This window comes from Diadema setosum, chromosome 4, assembly GCF_964275005.1.
Source record: "Diadema setosum chromosome 4, eeDiaSeto1, whole genome shotgun sequence".
NCBI classification, from domain to species: domain Eukaryota; kingdom Metazoa; phylum Echinodermata; class Echinoidea; order Diadematoida; family Diadematidae; genus Diadema; species Diadema setosum.
In genome coordinates, this window is record NC_092688.1 from 30,416,759 (window position 1) to 30,429,826 (window position 13,068).

Below are 13,068 nucleotides of genomic sequence, written 5' to 3' on the forward strand. Positions count from 1 at the left end.
ATTTTATGTATAACATACAAACTATTATGGTTATCTTTGCAAAGAGTGGTTTACAAAATTATCAACAAATATACACTGTACATGTAGCTGTATCACAAAGGTAAAAAGACTATTAAAATAAGGATATTTACAAGTGTACCTACATTTGTGAAGGCTGACCTCTCAGTATCAAGCTTCAGTTTTGTTTGTATAATTTAATAATGTACATGTACATGTAGTGTACATGTATCATGTTACTGCATTACCAGTTTTGCCTTTTTTGAGGAAAGAAATGGTAAATGAAATTGACTGACGTTACCTGATATTGAGAGTGCCCCCTGTTATACAATAAGACTGTAGGATGTGCAATACTACTTGTACAATGTACGTGACCATGGTTTGAATTTTAGTAGGGATTTTGTCAAAATTTGTTCGTGATTATATTCTGGGCTTAGCTTACATGTAGGTGCACCTGCAGACGCATGTGTACACATAACACACACTCTCGATAATTTCCACGCCACTTTCTGTTATAATACAGTAGCTGTGTCAGTACTCACAGACAGTATACTCCCATTAGTAAATAGTAATCAATAGCGACCCCACTGTCGGTGTAAAGAGACAGTGGGTGGGCGAGACCACAATGAATGAGTCACCTGGGTAGAACAAAGGTCATGACCACATCCAAGCTCACATTTCCGGGCATAATGTACAATCCTGGCAATCTGCTGGTTTAAGAGGAAAAGTAGAGAAAGGAGAATAGGCTAATGATGCACTTTTAATGAAATTTTAATGAAATTAAGAACAGTTACAGGTACTGTAGGCCTACACAGTGGTGAAGTGAAAATACTATACAAGTTTGTACTATAGGCTACTGAAGAAGAATAATACAGTAAACATTCCAAAACTGTTTGAAAATTGCTGAACTGGTAATGTGGCATCCTACATTGTACGTGTATGGATCCTCCAAAGACAGCATGGTCATGTAATCACTGGTCAGTACTCTTTCATATGATTTGTACATGAACTTTGGCTGACATGACAGTTTGAAAGATTGATTGATGGAATTATTTTTTTTAAACATCTATACAGGCATGTTCTAATTTATTTTCTAATGTCACAGAGGCCCTACATGCTCTGTGTTTGATGACATAAAATGTACTGCAACTTGTGAGCATTGTACGTTGTATAGTAGTAGTATACATCTGCAGGTGATTACTAAAATCTCCTTGCTGGTTAACAGAAGTAGTGCACCTCATACAAGCCACTATAAGGCAGCTTTAATACCATGAATAGGATAGCTGTACAAACATGTACCACATGACAACGCACACGATACAGCGTACACTGTACATGTACAACTGTAGCTGTACACTACACTTTAAACGTATCGGAGATACTCAATGAGAGATACTGAATTACACATGGTGCAAACTTGAACGTTGAGGACACTCGGCAGTTTTCATGATGAACAAGTAGAATGGAATGGATGTCCAACTACAATGTATGAGTACAGATATTACACAGACAGTGAGCCTTGTTGGGGTGCTCATACGATGCACAGACGTACAGTTGTATAAACGTGGACCAGTATTCATGAAGTGTTACTTCTTCCTATAAAATGCACAGGATATGGTGATGGCATGCTGTACATCAGTAACCTTCTCACTTTATGCGGAGTACCAGTAACTGGTTGATAGTATTATTCTGTACATCTTAATTAAGTAATTGGTTACAGCATTTGCAATGATATGCACATATAGAAGTTATGTAAGGTATGCCCAAGATACCCAGAGTTTGTTGATGCATTGTGTAAGGTATGGTAAAGTACACATTCGTTGATGTGGCATGTCGAGATTATCACCTGATCGTGGTTATGATAGATGAGGGTAGTTGTTAGTACCAGACCCTGAGAGTTTCCATGACATTAATTATTGAATCCATTGAAGTCCTCAGTTCATCCGACCTGCTTTATGATATGAAATCAGGGGGGCAGTTCATGAAGCATTTTGTCCGACAAAGTTGTCGGACAAATTTGCTCTCAGCCGGTCAGATGCAAGGATTTCAGAAGCTTGTAACAGTTTGCCAGAAAAATATCCAACCAAACTGCTTCATGAAATGCCCCCCTGATCAAAAGGCTTCTGATGGGCAATGTGCAAATATGTACAACGTACGTTGTACAGTAGCTGCATACAGCCATATTACAGGTTAATTTTATTTTGAAGTACATTTACATGTATGGGATGTAAGCCTGTCTTCAGTTGCAGCATGTACAGTTGTACATGTAGCAACAGATGATTTGAACATTTCTTTGGCTTTTAAGCAAGTTCTACATGTACTGTAGCTGACTGGTATGGTAATACTCCCAAAGGTACATGTACATGTGTAGATGAAAAATGTTTAATGCAACTAAAGACCCACTTTGTATTAAACAAATAATGCTCTGTTTTAATTTTGTGACATTAGTGGAGATGCAGCTCACTTGCAGGTATTTACAATGTCATGCAACATGCACTCAGCTGCACCTGTGCATGTTTCACCATTGTATAATGTACAAGTATAATTCCCTCGAGTGGGCTACATTTCCACTAAATGCACTCTCACCTGTGCGTTATTTGTACTAATATGATCTGCATGCTTGGTTATTAAATCAATACAGTACCACAGAGTGAAACGTGCATGTTACCATTCTGTCATACTGTACTTGTCAGTACAAGTAAATTACATTTCCTTTTCTTGTTGAAACGGCTCCAAATGGTCTCATTACAGTGATGGATATATTTCTGTAAGGTTATGTTACTCATGATAGCTTTACAGAGGAGAAGGAGGCAAGAAAGAGGGCCTGAGCAATGTGTTATCAGTGATTTCCTGATTACTCCTAATTGAGTATCGCTCTGGGCCAGAAACGGGGTAGATTCCTGGCACAACCCGAGGAGTTACCCACTTGCGAAAGAACTCAATTTGTAAAACACACTTTTGTGTAGAAACACATTTCATGCTTCTCATGTAAATTTTCACACAAATTTACCTGACAAATCATGTTTAGAAACCCCAAATAAGCTTCTCAATTGTAGTCTGGCCAGACGATATTCTGTTGTGTTTTCTAGTTGAGTCTTGCTCAGTTTTTGGTGTTTAGGTATGTTTGCTACTAAAAACATATCTGAATGGTAACAGACATATTGTATCTGAAGATGTTGCTCAAACACAGTTAGGGATTGACACTCTGCTTGACCTACTATTCACTCCCACAATACAAGTATTGTATGGCACGCATATCATTTGTTTACTACAAAATCGTACATACATGTACATTTGCATGTGATTAGTGAGTTTTACACTTGTATGTGATCTGTGTTTGACAGTTACCGTATGTAGTTTTTGACACAGCTTTCGTATGGAATGTTGTCTGCTTTTTAGAGTGGACAGACACTCGGTGAGGAGACTAAAAAAATGTCTGAACGTATGCCCTGTACTTCCAAATATGTTTAAAATTGCATTACACGTGTATAGAAGTTTAAATCCAGATCATTTGACAATCTGAAAGGGCTCACTGTGCTCCCTGTGGAGTGGGTTCAACAAATTGGTTTACTTCTGGGAGTGAGGAAAAACAGTATGTTGCTTGTGACGCTGTCACATCACATTTCCGAGAAGTTAGAGTAATAGGCCTGCATATCATACACTGTGGTAGATGAGGGATTTACATTTTGTATGTTTGTGTGGTTGTGCATGTACAGTAGCAGTGCACATATAAATGTGTATTGTTCACTGGTGCTCATGATCACATGTAAATTATTTTTGGAGATGCAGGGCATGATTTGCAATGGAAGTTAGGACAAAATTGTGTCAGATTTTATTATGCTTTGTGCCATTATGCAGTCATGTCAATTCTTGTACACTTCCAATCCATGGTTTCAAGTTGTTTCTAACTGCTATGATAATGTGAAAACAATCTGTAGTATTGAAGTATTTTCTCCTTGCAATATACATAAATGGCATACTACTCCTAAAATTTTTGTTTTCTTCCAAATGACAACACACAAATCTTGTAAGTAATGTCTTCATGCCATTATGGAATGGATAGTTAGTGGTTGCATTTCTGTGGTTATCTTGTGTGGCTACATGTAATATATGCAGCCTACATGATTGTATTTAATCTCTATATCTATTGGCAAGGGGTGTGGCACAGATGTTGTCAGACATGAGAAATTACACTGCAGCCTGACAGTACTTGTAGAGAGTACTTGATATTTTGTCAACTTGAAAAGTAGAGGACACTATGATTTTATTTGATATGAGTGAAATTAGAGACAGTGTACATGTACATACTGGTACTCTGTACATCTGTACATTGCAAGTCGATGATTATAACTTCTATGACTGCCTTCTGTATGCTTGAATAATACTACAGCTTGTAGACTGTACAAAATAGGTCAGGAGTTGTGGGATCAATCAGTGTAGTAAATTGTACAAGTTGTACATGTTTGTATGCTTCAGTGAAAATACTCATTGACTAGGGTAGTATGTACATGTACAAAGTCAGTTGTCAAAGTCCAGTGCATACAGTAATGCACCAAGGCAAGAGGAGTTGTCAATGATGATACCAGACTGAACTTGTGTGTGTACAACTGTACATTGTACATTGTTAGTTTGCGTGACACATAGTGACCGAATGTTGTGTCTGTGTGTTGGCGTGTACACTGAGTAGGGTACCGGTATGTCATTGAGAAGGCTATTCATCATTAGTCATCTGGTTGTGGCCTGTGTACTTGCTGCTAGTGCTACTACATTTTTGTTTGTCCAGTACTATCCCACTCCAGCGAACTCCCAGAGACATTTGGCGTAGAGCAAAAATTGTAGGCTGTGTGATATGCAATGAATGCCAACCCTCCCTGCTCCAATGCCACCAGTCACTTTAAATTGTCCCGTGTCAAACTTGTCTACTATGCAGAGCTATTTTCACTTCTGTGATGGTAGATATGACAGAGATCTAGAATGGAGATTTTGTGTATTGCCCTAGCCTTAAAGTGAAAACAAAGTTCTGGTAAGGGCTTGAGAACCCGTCTGGCACCATTTCATATTTGCTTGCAATATATCGAAAGAGTCTACAAAGAAACTTACCTGGCTGACGCGGTTTGCCGAAATGATGAGTCATTTTGGAGTATTTTGAGAAAAATAATAAAAGTCGGAAAACCAACTTTTATTCCAGAAGGCTCCAGACTAACTCGGTCTCAGGGAAAACTCGACCCTATTTCAGACAATTTACATGCAGTTCGTGATCGCCATATTCTACTGTATAATACCAAACGAGGCCTAACTGAACAGACAGGAAAGTGGAATCCTGTACAAAACAAATGGACAGCGCACGGTCCTCAAGCCTATACGCACATCACCTCAGTTGCTAAGACGCGCGGTCTTTAAAGTTTTTGTTGTTGTTTATCAAGCGTCTTTGATTGTTTTTAGAGGTGCTTGATAGGCGCACACTAATTTTGCATGCGCGCCAAAGAGGTTTTTGATGCGCGCGTTGTAACAACTCGGACCATTACTGCGAGTAGCCAGAACGCGAAGCGCTACAGTGTAGTTTATACAGGCCGCTCCCATAGTACAACACTGTACAATCCAGAGGGACAACCAATACAACTCAGCCCGCCGTCAAAGCGAGGCCGAGTTATCCCCGAGTCCGAGTTTAGCCTGACCCCGTTCGGGTAAGTTCTGAGACTGAACCTTTTGGGTTAATATTTCGCATTTTCGTCGTTACCCATTGAATATCTTGTTATTACAACGTTATTCCGCACATTTCCTAGGCATACGTTCACATTGGGAGCGAAATTTGACATCTTTTGCAGGTGTACCAGAACTATGTTTTGGCTTTAAAGGCCAAAATTCACGAAGGTGGTACAAATGAAACCATGGTTTAAACCATGGACAATAACTATGGAGTGCCAAGTGTTGCACGGAATATTTCATTACGAAATTGGTCATTTCGTTGACAAAATGACTGTTTCGGTAACGAAATTATCATTTCGTGGACGAAACGTTCATTTAGTTACAAAATGTTGTAATTTTGTTACAAAATGGTCATTTCATTGACGAAATGACTGATTTCATGACAAAATATTCCATGCGACACTTGGCGCTGCATGGTTTTTGTCCATGGTTTAAACCATGGTTTCATTTGTGCAACAAAATACAACATGAAATAGACTAGTCGATCATCTGATTCTTTCAATTGAATGATCACGCTATCAATATTTTTTCCCCCAATACATTGTACGTCTTGAACGATAATAATATGCAATGCTTGCCCGTGATCAACGAAACCAACTGTCAAGATGAAATCTTGATATTATTCGTAAAAACATGTATACGCATATAGCTAGAATGCGCACATACATGTATCAGTACTGGCACGTATGGAGCAGAAGTTAAAGGACAAGTTCAGCTTCATAAACATAAGGATTGAGAGAATGCATCAATATTAGTGGAACACATCAGTGAAAGTTTGAGGAAAATTGGACAATCGATGCAAAAGTTATGAATTTTTAAAATTTTTGTATTGGAACCGCTGGATGAGGAGACTACTAGGCTCGTGATGTCATATGAGTACAACAGTATAAAGAAAATGTACAGAAAATTCAACATATTTTCACTTTTTTCGCATAACTTGCCTCTTGACTTGCCTCTTTCTAAAGGCAATGGGAATAATATTACCCATAACATACGTGTATGTCAGTAACGAGTCGAGGGAATGTGTACTTTTTTCAAAAGATGAAATTTTGTGAAATTCTCTCTATATTTTCCTTAGCCCCATGCATGTGACATCATACACTGCAATAGTCTTCTCATCCAGCGGTGACTGCACAAAAACTTCAAAAATTCCTAACTTTTGAACGGATTGTCTGATTTTCCTCAAACTTTGAATGATGTGTTCTACTAATATTGCTACATTCTCTCAGTCCTTATGTTAATGAAGGTGAACTTGTCCTTTAAACGCCCAGAGCCCAAGTGCCAAATTGTTATATAAGAAATATGATTTGATTTATCGAAAATACTTTCAGGGCTATCACATGTGAATTACAGTATGCTCTGTTTTTGTGTATACATTATACATTGTAACTACAAAAATTTGACTTCCAGGGTGTTGAGATTTTGATGTATGCCTGATTGATGGAATAAAGCGTGATCTGTTGATGGTACCTCTCCCCTAACTCCCCTGGTGTAAGATTGATATGTGGAATGGTAGTAAAAAATGCCCAGAAGAGTATGTGAGATATTGGTCAATTCCAATACAGAACATTCTGCACTTTTTAGTTTTCATCTACACATTCATCCACCTAAAGCTATATTGTGAAAAGGATATCATTCCCTTCCCTATTACATTTCTGTTTTGTTCTGTGTCAATAACTGACATTTTATGTGAGTTTCACCAAATGTGTGTACAAATACACTACATGTAGATAGCCTGATGATGTGATACACAAGCAATGACTGACTGAAAGAAATACATTTTATCTCTGCGTAAAAAAGGTGACCTGGGATATTAGACTAGTCAAAATTCCTCCAACCACATCATAATTTATAGGTTACTCCTGGTATGCCTGATTGATGGAATAAAGCGTGATCTGTTGATGGTACCCCTCCCCTAACTCCCCTCATTTAAGATTGATATCTGGAATGGTAGTAAAAAATGCCCAGAAGGGATAATAGGCCCGTTCACAAACAACGAAAATCGAAATTTCAATCGCGATCCAAATTTCGATTTTCTTTTCGACCGTTCATACACAGGGAAAAATCGCACTTCGCAGTAAGGAAAGAACGATCAGTGGCCAAACTGCGCATGCGCAAAACTTGCATGACCGAAGACTGACCCCGCCCGCAGTCCCAATAGAGTTTCGCACGCGCTACGAACGATGGGATTAAAAATACCGATTTCCGAATCTCGATCGCGCTCACACACACGACGCTTGGCAAAATAATCGCGATTATTCTGAAAAATCGCACTAATAGTGCGAGTTGGATCGCGATAAGGATCGCGGTAATTAGTGAGATTTTTCTGTCCACACTGGAAAAAATTTCGAAATTTTGATCGCGATAAGAAAATCGATTTTTAAATCGCACTTTTTCCCTTGTGTGTGAACGGGCCTATTGTAAGTTGCTACAAATAAAAAGGAATAGAGAAAGCAGATTTTGCCTTGCTGGAAACTGGCTAGAAACAGTTGAGCTTAGAAGTCAATTCAGTGTATTTCCCACCTTTTGGATACCATTAAAAATTATCTTTAGCCAAATTTCCACATCTGGGATCTGTTTCATGAAAGTGTTATGAAAGACTTTTCGGGCATAAGACACACTCTCATAGTAGCTCATATAAGTGACTTTATCTTTTTTACTGACATTTTTTAATTCACTCACAATTAGGGCCAACAGTATAATATTGGCAGATCCCAAACATTCAACAATGTACTGTACAGGGATCTACAATTGTACATTAATAAAATTGTATATTTGTCAAGGCAAACATTTTTATTTTTTTTTTAAGTGGAAGTACAGTATGTGAGATATTGGTCAATTCTCTCTTCAGTAGTTCTTAAATCCAATCATTAAAGGTAGGGGATACCTTTTACAGACCTCCCAAAATGCAGCAAAACATTAAATATGAACCTCAGGGGACTTGCTTAGCCCACTGCTTAGAAATTTGGAAGTCAACACTTATCTAAAATTTGAATAATGCACAAAACTCAACTACTCAGTAGTTCTGTGTGTCAGCCACACTTAGCCTTTTTGTTGCAGTCTTCTGTAATTGTTATCTATAAACACAAATCTAAAAGTACAAGAGCTGATGTAATAACATATAGAGTGTGTGGCAAGAATGTATATAGAAATGTTTGTAAGTGTTGATGAACTTTCTTCACAAAATATACATGATGGACACACATGCAGTGCATGGGTCTGCAAAGGTAGCCTAGTAATGTACTGGAATTTATGGTGAGCCCCGAAAAAAATTCAATTCAAAATCTAACGGTCAAAAAAATGTACTAAATGTTACCTTCCACTTTCAATACTTAATGGGAGTTTCTAAAATGATACTCTCTTCAACATACCACTGTATTTATACAACTCTTCATTTAAGGCATGCAAATGGGATTCCCTACCTTTAAAAGGTTCACCCACCTTTGTTGGTGTTTTTATAGTATAGTTGTTGAATTGCATTTAGTTCATTTCCACTTTGTTAATTTTCCCCGAATGAAATTCATGATCAATAAAACAAATAACAGTATTCATCGCATAATCGGGACAGGTTGGGAGTAGCAAACACGGCCCCTTTAAGCGGGGTGCCCGATTTCGCGATGAGCACTCACCATACACTAACGGCATACGACATGTACATGTACATGCATACTGACGTACTGTACATGTACATGAATACACAACCACGCTACCCCTCGGCGCGACCCTCTAGCTCTCCCTGCATTCTCTCAATGATGTAGGGTAATCGCAATCGGGTTCTTCTTCTGTCACCTCTCTTCGAACACAAAATATGTGGATTAAAAGTTAGCACTTTCTTGAACATTCGTAGAATTCTTGGACACGTAGGGCATTCTGTATAAATACATATCCACAACCATGGGAAATAATTACCCAGAACTGATGTGGGAACGTCAATGAAAAGTCCTTCAGTCATTCAATCATCACGGCTTGATTGTTTACTTGCCGCGATCACTGCACTGTACATGCGTTGTAGCGATCTAGCTCGCCATATATACACATGTACAGAAAAGCGAAGGCGGGCAGCGAGCTGAAATGTACGTGTACTGGATGGACGGAGGTCAAAACACACCAGTCCGAAGCTTGCTTTGTAAGTTTGATGTAAACGACAACTGATAGGGAATCTTTGAAATATTGTTGTGGTATTTTGGTAGATTTTTTGTGTAAAATATCAACAAAATCAAAGATCGCTTGAAGAAAATTGTCCCGTTTATCAGTGGTCCCCGCCCGATTATCCAGTGAAAATAACGTGCATTGGAAATGTTTCTTGGAAGCGTATGTCCTTTAAGCGAGGTTCCCGATTATCAGATGCCCGATTATGCGATGAATACTGTACATCAAAGATACAAATGAACTGCAATACTTTTGCTTTCAGCATGAAATAATCTAGAAAAATTTGTACATTTTTGAAGTGAATTCTACTAATGTTAACAATATCTTGATCTAAACACACACACACACACACACACACACACACACACACACACACACAAAAGTGGTGTTTGACCCAGTGCAAAAGCAATGCTCAATGTACATTTTGTACATGTGTAGATTAGGTGCCCACCCCCATTATGTACAATGTACATCAATGGATATGAGTGTATACGTTGTACAACTTATGATTTCTGTACATTTCTGTACATTTCTGTACATCTTGTATGCCAAGCAATTTTATACAAAAGTTCATTGGTATCTTTGCATTTAATGTGAAGTTGCCATAGATGGGTCTAAAAAGAATACTATCAGAGATTTATACGCTGTTTCCACCCTAGAGAAAGCAGCCCAATAACTTTCACAGATTTAGAATTGTATGAGAGCAGTGAATTTAGAACTCTTATGGGTAATATTGCTTACCATTGTCATAAATATCTTCTGTCTCTTGCCAGATTGGACAGGAAATTGCCACATATGAGCTGGCTCTTCGCTGTTGTGTTTGATTTGAACTTACTGATTTTTTTTTTTTTCCCTCACCCATTCAGCAACTACCAATTCCAGACATGTACACATGTATATTTTGGCAGAGTCTAAGACCATCTTCACATGGGTCAAGAAACATAATTGCAATGTTGAATTACAATTACAATTATGGTACAATTAGAATTATCATCTGTACACACGACGAAGGATTCACAGATTTTGCGGTTTTGAATGTCAGAGCGAGGAGAGAAGGTGTGGCTTCTTTCCGAGTTCGCACCAATCGCTGTTGAGCAATAAGGAGTGCAGTTTTTCTGCAAAAGTGGGTAAAAGGTCACCATAAGTTTTGCCCCCCCCCCCAAAAAAAAAACAAAACAAAACAAAACAAAACAAACCCAACAACAAAAATACAAAAACAAAAACCAACAACACAATTTAGAGGTCAATACAGAAGAATGTTTTTTTCCGTAATTCTGGAGTTCTATCACTGGAAAACACCTCTGGACCATCATACAATTGTATGTGACCCTGCATCACAAAACCAACAAAAAGTTGCTAGACATGGATTTTTAGTTAAGGGCAGATTCTTCAAGAGCAGACTCTAAACTTTAAAATGATGTATAACTCAATTCAAATAGACCCCCTTAACTATCTAAGCACTAGAAAGAAAGCGCACACTCTGGAAAAGTATGAACTGAGAAAAGAGGCTCTGAAGTACAGTGTCTATTCAAGCGCTTAATCTTTACCAAGCCATGCTAGCTGTGCAATGAAAGGGACAAAACACATGATGTAAACCACCGGAGCAGTAACAATGAAGGGCTTATCAGATTAAGCTGAAATTAGCCATGTTCTATTAACACATTCTGTTCATGATTAATGCCAACTTTCAAAGCAGTAGTGCTATCCTTTCAAAAGTAATAAGACTTGAAAGTGAAGAGTGTGTAAAGGATTTCAAGAGATAAAAAGGGGACTCTAAGACATACCCATCATTTTATTCACTCCCATGAAAGGGTTGTAGAAAAACTACTGAAAACACACTTTCCCATCAATTTTATGATCCCAAACTAAAGAATAATGTAGAAGAAGGATAGCTCTTTCAGAAAATATGACAAACTCAATATTGACTCGGTTGACCCATTTCACCTTTTTTGAGTCCTCATGTAAAACCAAGGGGTGGGACTTTTTGGTCGTTTTGTGATGCACGGTCACAGAATGACTTACAATTGAAATCACCCACCACAATTCCAGTTTGCATACTACACACATGGCTAGAATGCATCAATTGAATTGGATTCTAGTGATGCATCACTAGAATCACAACTCAGATTACACACTCCCTGTAGGACCTACAAATATGTGTGAAAACGACCTACTTGTACAGCACAGGTACATTGTAGATCCAGTGAGAATTGGACTTCTCTGTGATACATTTTGTATGTGTGTACCAATACTCATTGTCAGCATACAAACCTTGCAATATATTATTTTACAAACTGTATGTGTGAAGACTACAATTTTACCAAAGTGTAGTGTGTACACTTGTACAGTGTATCTCTTGAATGCACACTGATCTACTAGTTTGTTTAATGTTAAAATCAGATACTGAACTATATGTAATTATATAAATTACATATTCATATCATTATATAATGATTCGTCTCGTACAGTCTAAAGTTGTAGGCCTCCAGTGGAGGGAAGACGGCGTGAGAGTACCAGGTACACATTACAGTATAGGAATTTGATTGACATGTACAGTGTACACATGTTCACGTGTAGGGACCAGTGCACTTACAGATTGTAAACAAAATCCATGTTCAAGCAAATGAACTCTGAGACTTTCAGTGAAGTCAAGTGAAAATAAACTCATATGAAGTTTGAGAAGTGTATGTTTTCTCATATTTTGACAAAATGCCATGTGATAAGATTTGTCACAGTCACATGGATGTAATGTACATGTATAAGTACATTGTACATGTGCAGTAGTTTTGGTGATGATATCATGGCTACCTATTACTCCCAATCAATTTTTAGTTTCACATTAATCTTAACCAAATTTTCTTTTTGAAGACATTACTTTGAGAAAGGGTACTGTTTGTATTCTTAGCATCAAATTCTTCTCGAGTTACAATGGGTAGCAATTACAAGTTTTCATAGTAATGGTGAGTAATATGAAACTTGTAAATGCTATTTCTGTATACATACATGTAAGGCAAGCTAGGGGAAGAACTCTGAGAGAAAGTGACATCATCAATTATCTTTATTTGCTTATCAATTGAGTGTGATCTGATCACTGTTTTGGGAATACCTGTGTAGTACATTTCCTTGTCTGTCTGACTTTATTGGGACTCTCACTTTTGCATCTGTCAATTAATTTAGTTGAATTTCCCTTTGATATCACATTTACAGTACATGTAG

The 13,068-nt window shown here is 37.8% G+C and overlaps 1 protein-coding gene across 1 annotated transcript in view; it reads left to right on the plus strand.

Annotated features, from left to right (window-relative positions):
• Nucleotides 1–13,068, plus strand: part of LOC140227112 (ras-related protein Rab-35-like) — a 38,884-nt gene that overhangs the window by 9,678 nt on the left and 16,138 nt on the right. The gene's annotated exons all lie outside the window — the stretch shown is intronic.